General features: G+C 41.1%; 1 protein-coding gene across 3 annotated transcripts in view; it reads right to left on the reverse strand.

The window, feature by feature from the left end:
* The window catches only part of LOC106519645 (protein sidekick-1), a 321,354-nt gene that overhangs the window by 191,448 nt on the left and 122,641 nt on the right, over positions 1-7,265 (reverse strand). The window lies entirely within an intron of this gene.

The following is a 7,265-nucleotide window of genomic DNA, read 5'->3' on the forward strand; positions in this document are numbered from 1 at the left end:
CCCAGTAAGCAGTTCTGAAGCAGCCCCACCATGTCTTTTTGTTTATTTATTTACTTTTATTCCTTCGTCCTGAACCTTTTTGCTGCTCAAAACATAACTTCGAGCCTCAGTCAGAAAAAACTGGTGGGTTTTTATACTTTTGGCCCGAGAGGAGGAGGAAACAAATGGTGGATTTTTGGGTGCCCCCCACCCACCCCGCACGCGTTTCCTCCTCGCGATGTGGTTTGCATCAAATCAGACTGTCTTAAAAAAAATATGGCATATACTTCATATCATAACTCCGGATCTACTTGTTCCAACAACATAATTTAAAAACTGGTTTAAAGTTCGAAGTCTCTACTTTTCACTTGAGGGTCTCAGAGAGGGCAGACCTTTACAGGTAGAGTTTTTTTTCTTCCTAAACTTTATTTAGGTCAGCCAGCATTGACAACGCTGTGCGGGTGACATAAACGGCTCCGCGACATGGCGAGGGACGCATAAATCGCGCAACACAACGAATCGCTAATGAAATTCATTGCCCACACTTTTAATAATCATTTTTATCGATTTTATCGATTTGTTGTTGCAGCCCTACTCACGATTATTTATATTTTAAGTTTCCCACTGCTTTAATTGACCGTTGAATGTCAGAGTGTCTGAAAGAACAAAGCACATCTCGTCGCAGACAAGACAACACCCTGGACAACCTCTCTTCCTGCTGCAGCAGCCACTCACAGCTCTGACCCTTTCAGCTCATTCGTTGCCCGCAGTTGCCTAAAGCTTTGACTGATGGATGTCCACGAGGCGCTGGCAGATGACTGACTGCTCCTGGTGCGCTGATTGGCACATGTCAGGCCAGGAGACATGTTGCCCACAGCGTCGCACACACACGTGCATGCACACAGACACACGTACGTGCATCCAAACGTACACAAGCTGAGACCAACAGTCGAACCTTGAACATGGAGTCCAAAGTCGACGTGTTTGACTTTGCTGTGTGGGCTTCTTAGTGTCATTCGATGGTACAGTTTGCTGAGTTAGTGAATGACAAACACATTCAAGAAAAAAAAACGATTGTTTTCTGACAGGTTTCAGTTTATCGTTCTGTTGGTTTTGATTCAGGCAAAAGAAAATTATCCAATTATATTGGTTTTGGCCTTTTGCCGATCTGGCCTTTGTTCATTTAGTGATTGGCCAGCGTGTTGCTCTCCTTAATATTAGCAAGACTGATTTTAATCAACTCTGTGATTGAGCATTTAAAATGTCAGTTTACCACTTCCTCTGGCATTTAATAATGTCAGCGTAACGTTGTAAGTATATGTATCTGTGAATGTGGATAATGTAAGTCTCTGCAGGACATTTCGATGAAATGTCAGTTGCACTTAATCTGAATACGATGTTTATTATGTGACTGGATTTGGAAAAAGAATGGATGTATATAAAGGCCTTTAGATTTTCTGCTGCTCCCACTTATTCAAATAAATTTTAAAGGACAGAGACACCAGATCACTTGTAAATGTCCTCAAGTTTAGTTATGTGATGTGTTTTGTAATTTGTAATTTGAATTTGTTGTATTGGCGTTTTATTTTTTATTTTTATTTTTCGATTTTTGCTGCTGTCTTGGCCAGGTCACTCTAGGAAAAGAGGTTTTAAATCCCAATGAGTTAATTTCCTGGTTAAATAAAAGGATACTATATATGTGTGTGTTTGTTAAGACTGTGGAGGAACGGGGTCACAGCAGTGCATATTCACATGTCGGGGAGGTAAATGGGGTAATAAATGGGGCAGAAGAGCTCCTGCACAGGAGTGGGAGGTGGAGAGCTGGTGTGGTKGGGTAATCAGGTGGAAGAGACTGTGATCAGTGACATTTAAAAGGTGGGCCACACTGCGGGCCACATCTGCCGGGACACACATTCCAAAACACATGGCAYGCACACATCAACAACTGTCAGCCTCTATCTCCTGATAAGCAGAGAAGCAAACAGGAGAAGCAAGGAAGCGAACGGGAACATTGGGAGTGAGTGAAATAAATACCTCCCTCAGCGACAGCAGCCTCCTCTGTCGCTCGGAGGAAAGTTGTGTACATAACCCACATTAAAAACACCTCAATACCTCTGAGTGACACATACAAACAAACACAATTATAATTCATCTCTCCTCTTTTTATTCTACAGAGCCCCTGCCTTCCGCTTTACCTTTTCCCTCAGTRCTTTACGCCCGCTCATTAAAAACAGGAACCTTTCATCAGGTAAAAACAAAACCACCAAACTTTATTGTCACACTTCARTCAGTCAGATCTGAGTTTACAGGCACACCTGAAAATAATAAAAGAAGACTGTGYGGATTTGTGATGGTTGTATTATCTTGTAGTAACGAGTGAGGGCGAGACCAGTTCGTTGAACCTGTCGGACAAAATCATTACATCGCTTTCACATCAAAGCCGCTGAGCTTCAAACACGCACACACGCGTGCCCAAAAAACCCGACCCAAATCCATCCACACCGACACTGAAAGACTTCTCTGACACAAATCCATGCAGACATGTGATAGCCTGACAACATGACTCAAGGCTTCATGTTTCTCACCACAGTCACAACACGCTGATAGCGATACACACAGATACGAAGCCTACTGCAGACAAATCAAAAAAACTAACATAGACTCCAAGTTCAACCRCGAAAATAACTTCATTTTCCTACCTCCTTGCTTCTTCTGACAGTTTCTTGCTTCTCTTCTCTAGCTGACACCTTTTTTTWGGTTGTTCTAGTAATTTAATATCCATATCTCTGCTCATCTCCTCGCCTTCAGAGGATCTAAATTTCAGTCTATTCCCCCAACCACCTAGCTCATGGTGTTCTTTTTGTGTGTGTGTGTATGTGTGATGCTCATATCCCCCCACCCCCCACCCAAAAAAAAATCTTCCACACACCGTCTCTGCTAGCCATCATCCCCTCTGACAGCTGCCACTGTCCTGACCTTGGGCTACGCGGGCTACACGGTTTTGAAGTGATTGACGAATCGTATCCTTTCATTCATTATTGAAGGCGGAGATCAAAACCGCTGCACTCGGATATCACTGTGACAGGCAGGCAGAGCAGACAGAGGTAAGGAGGAGAGGAGGCAGGTGGAGGGGGGAGGGGGGAAGGTCATCCGAGCAAAGACGTGCAGGTGAGAAGTAGTAAGGCGGGGTGTGGGAGCAGGGAGYAGATGAGTTGGGCAGATGAAACGTAGAGAATCCTAAACACCAACAGGTTTCTTATTTTTGCACGCGTCACTCTGCACTTCTTTTTCTAACGTAGGCATCAGTTCAGAGGTCATTTTGGTTCAGTCAGTGTTCAAACGTGTGCTCGATAAATGCTTTAAATATTTAAAGGTAATAGAACTTTGCAGGYGTCAAAAAACAAGCAATGTTTTGTRTAATGTTCAAAACATTATTTTGAGGTAGAACAAGGATTCAACTGCTCTAGGAGTAGCCAAAAGCCTCTTTAACTATGAAACATTTTCTGTTCTTTAAAGGCACAGACACTCAACAAGCTTTTAGTAAATATGTACAAATGCATTGTGCAAAATTAGTAGCTTTCTTTTGAGATAAAACAACAATGACMGGGCCATTCAACTAAATTTCTCATTGTGTCACAGCTGCTAAAAGACAACAGCTCAGGGGCCGGACATCAGGGTGCGGGGTGGGGTGCTCGATGGTGGTGGAAACACTGCATCATGTAAAAGAACTAGCCTATCTTTACCTTTTAAATTAGCTTTGTTGCATTGACTCATAAATGTAAACTTTACAGTTGATTTAAAATAAATCTTATATTAAGTAAAAAAAAAAAAGTTCAAACAGATATTTTTTATTTTATTTTGGGGGATGGGGGTGATCATTGGTGAGCCAGACTGAAGTCACCCATAGGTCAGATGTGGCCCACAGCCTGCCAGTTGAATAACCCTCAAATGTGATGTAAATATTATATTTGGACTTGGTCTACATAAACTTTTAGAAATTATTTTCTGTTTCCAACCAAGATTAAGTTTGACTGGTTTTATTATGTGGACCAATTTTTTTGATCAAATGATTTTTGTTTAATTGGTCATAAAGGATAAATGGCTCTTTGAAGGGATCCGGATCTTGAGGAGCCRTTTGTTTCATAGAGCCGTTCAAAAGAGCCGTTCGTTTGTGAATGAGTTGGGGAGATATGTCCTCACGTCGCCGTATGTGATGACATCATCACGTCACATGGGTGGAACCATGTGTTATGTCAAGCAGAAACCCCCTCCCCCTTTCTCCATGTGTTTTTGTACTCCACTGCTCTGCCTGTTTTCTGTGAAAAAGTGAAGCAGGAGCAATTTCAGGATGAAAAAATTAAAGATTATATTTGGAATAAAACAAATAAAACTACAAAAGGCTCATTACTGCCCCGACTTGGCTCCTATTGTTTGTTGTAAAGAAACATTCAAAAGATTTGGATCATTTGTGATCATCACATCTCTAATTGGTAAAGGCAGATTTGTTGGAATTCACACTACATGAACGAGATCAGGGGTCTTCAGCCTGCAGCTCTGTTGCCACATGCAGCCCTTTGGCTTCTTAAAGCTTTGACCAAAACTAACATTATCAAAGATTTGATAATTATTTTATGTCGGATGCCCGGGCTGACACAACCTGGGCTTGAACCAGCAGCCTCAGGAGACCGCCGCAATGACCACTGATCTACTGAGCCCCCACTTTTTGAATGAATTTTAACATCCAAGGAATAAGAAAACAAGACTGTAAATAAACCTGGCAGAAAATATATAAGTTCACTCAACAAATCAATTCACTTTAGTTCAACAAACTCAGTCAAGCTGAGAACGAACAGCAGTAAAGAAGTGGATTCAATCCTATTGACTCAACATGTGTTATTTTAAAACACTAAAAAATATTTAATTCTGATAGAAATCAGTGTAGCTGTGTGAAACAGTGTTAAATATATCTGCTTTTTCAGCAGATAATTTGTCCAGTGTTGCATTTAAATAACACCAACAAGAAAAGAAAACACAAATTCAATACTGCATTATGCAAGATCATTTTTATTTAAGTCGCCTTGGTTGTAGTTTTTAGTGAGGGCAAGAAACAGCACATTCAGAAACACTTTTCTTTGAGGAATTCGGAGCAGATTGTTTTAACATTCAAGCATGTGCAATGTCATCGAGATTAGGTTTTACACTTCTAAATTTATTTGTGTAACTTTAACGGCTGACGCATTACTGCCTCATGACTTCTGTGACWCATTCTTTACCTCAACAGCTCTTAAAAGTGACTTTATAGTGTAAATGAGGCGCATGCATGTAAAAGCGAAAAATAAGAAAAAAAATTCAGAGACTCAACGAGCTTAAAATAAACATGATCCTGATTATTCCRCGTGGAATAAAACAGGCAGTCAAACAAGGAATCGTACCCTCACATCTGACTTTGTGGCGTCTCTACAAACTGATATGAGTCTGAAGAATGTAGAGCAAAAGCACTGACGTCAGAAGTGGTGGTGAGTAATTTGTGCTTCAGGTAATTTAAACTTTTGCCAAGAAAACAAAACAAAACAAAACAAAACAAAGGAGTTAAGACAAGTTGCATGTCTCCTGTGTGCATCCTCACCACACTCTGAACTTTGTCCCACAGTCATTGCCGTTTTATCTCGGTTTTTTTTTTCCTGGCTTTTATCAAATACGCCTTCATCAGCCTCCACCATTATTGCCTTATGTTCACTTCCAACATTGTTTCATCTTTGCCCCGTAGCATTGATTCTGAGCTGGATGGAAGCTAAGCTTTGCAAAATGAAGGAGTGTCTGTGATGTTATCTGRCTATGATGACAAGCAGTTACCTGAGTGGGCATAAAGGAAAACCAACTTTAAGATCCACTTCTTCCTGTTTTAAGTCACAGCTTGMGTTCTTCTGTCCTTTTCTATATGCAAACTTTATTTTGTTAGTTATGTAGGAGGTGTTTCATAGTGTTATGTTTATGCTCCATCGTGCATAAGTCCATATGCTTAAAAGATGAAAGCATCTGAGTACCAATATAGATGTTTATTTCCCATACATTCTCTTTTAGCAGTGACATCTGCCACCAGTTGCAACAAATACCACATTTATCTCGCTTTCCTACCTTCCCTCAATGTCTTTGTTTCCTTTCGAAGTCAAGGGCAGCTCAGTAACACCATCCGAAGGGCAGACTCTGTCTAGGTAAACAGTCTTCCAACACTCTTGCAGAGTCAAATTAATTCAATAACTATGACAAACGTCCTTGCTGAGATGCACCACTTCTTTTTCTTACTGTTTACTTATTTCCACATTTGTAGACATACGCAAGAGCCTAAACACAACTATCTCAGGACTCACAAGCCCAAACATTACCTGTCCCAGCTGAGATGTTCCCAGCGATAGCACACGAGTCAGTTCATGCTGATTAGGAAAGCACAGGCAGAGGAGGATGTTCCACACACCCCCTCTTTGTTTGCAAAATAACTCACAGTTAAGCTTTTCAAACTCATGCTGGTAAGATATTGAAAGAAAAAAGTATTTTTGGATGACTTTTCAGGGAATAAATTTTAGATTATGCTGGCTTGGCAGTTATAATTATCTGTAGTCATCTTGCTGTCACAAATTCTCTTTGAGGAAAAATTGAGTTGTGCTTGTTTGCACATATGCTTTTCTCAAGTTTACTAAAAAGAGTTATCATTAGTCATTCCATTTTRATAAGCAACATGGTGGGAAAGTCARYTCTTATTTTGTTTTAGTTCTCTTTGGAGAATTTGAAGAATTATCAGAACTTTTAAAACAGAGCGGCTATGGGTGCCTATCCCAACTGGGCTTTCTTTACCCATACACTTACACAGACACACACAAATATAAAACATGTGACAGTTATGGTTTGTTCCCACTTTGAATGGGAAAAAACTGATTCAATAAAATAGTCTGCAACATTGTCATAAAACCGATGCATTAATATATATATTGTGACGGCCCTGCTGCTTAGTTAATTGCAGCCAGCTGCCACCAGTTTCCTTAATTGTGCTTCCTCACAGGTCTTCCTTAGGGGGCGTGGCCTGTGCTCCTTTTAAGCGCACACCTGGAGAGCTGAGCTGTGTGGAGCTGTACACAGAGCAGAGCTGTGTGGCCAGAGCTGAGCTGTGTGGTGCTGCACACAGAGCTGAATGCAGAGCTGCATGGTGAGCTGTGGAGAGTGCAGTGTACAGAGCTGCACGGTGAGCTGTGCTGAGCGCAGTGTACAGAGCTGCACGGTGAGCTGTGCTGAGC

The sequence above is a fragment of the Austrofundulus limnaeus genome, unplaced genomic scaffold, assembly GCF_001266775.1.
Source record: "Austrofundulus limnaeus strain Quisiro unplaced genomic scaffold, Austrofundulus_limnaeus-1.0 Scaffold80, whole genome shotgun sequence".
Taxonomy (NCBI): domain Eukaryota; kingdom Metazoa; phylum Chordata; class Actinopteri; order Cyprinodontiformes; family Rivulidae; genus Austrofundulus; species Austrofundulus limnaeus.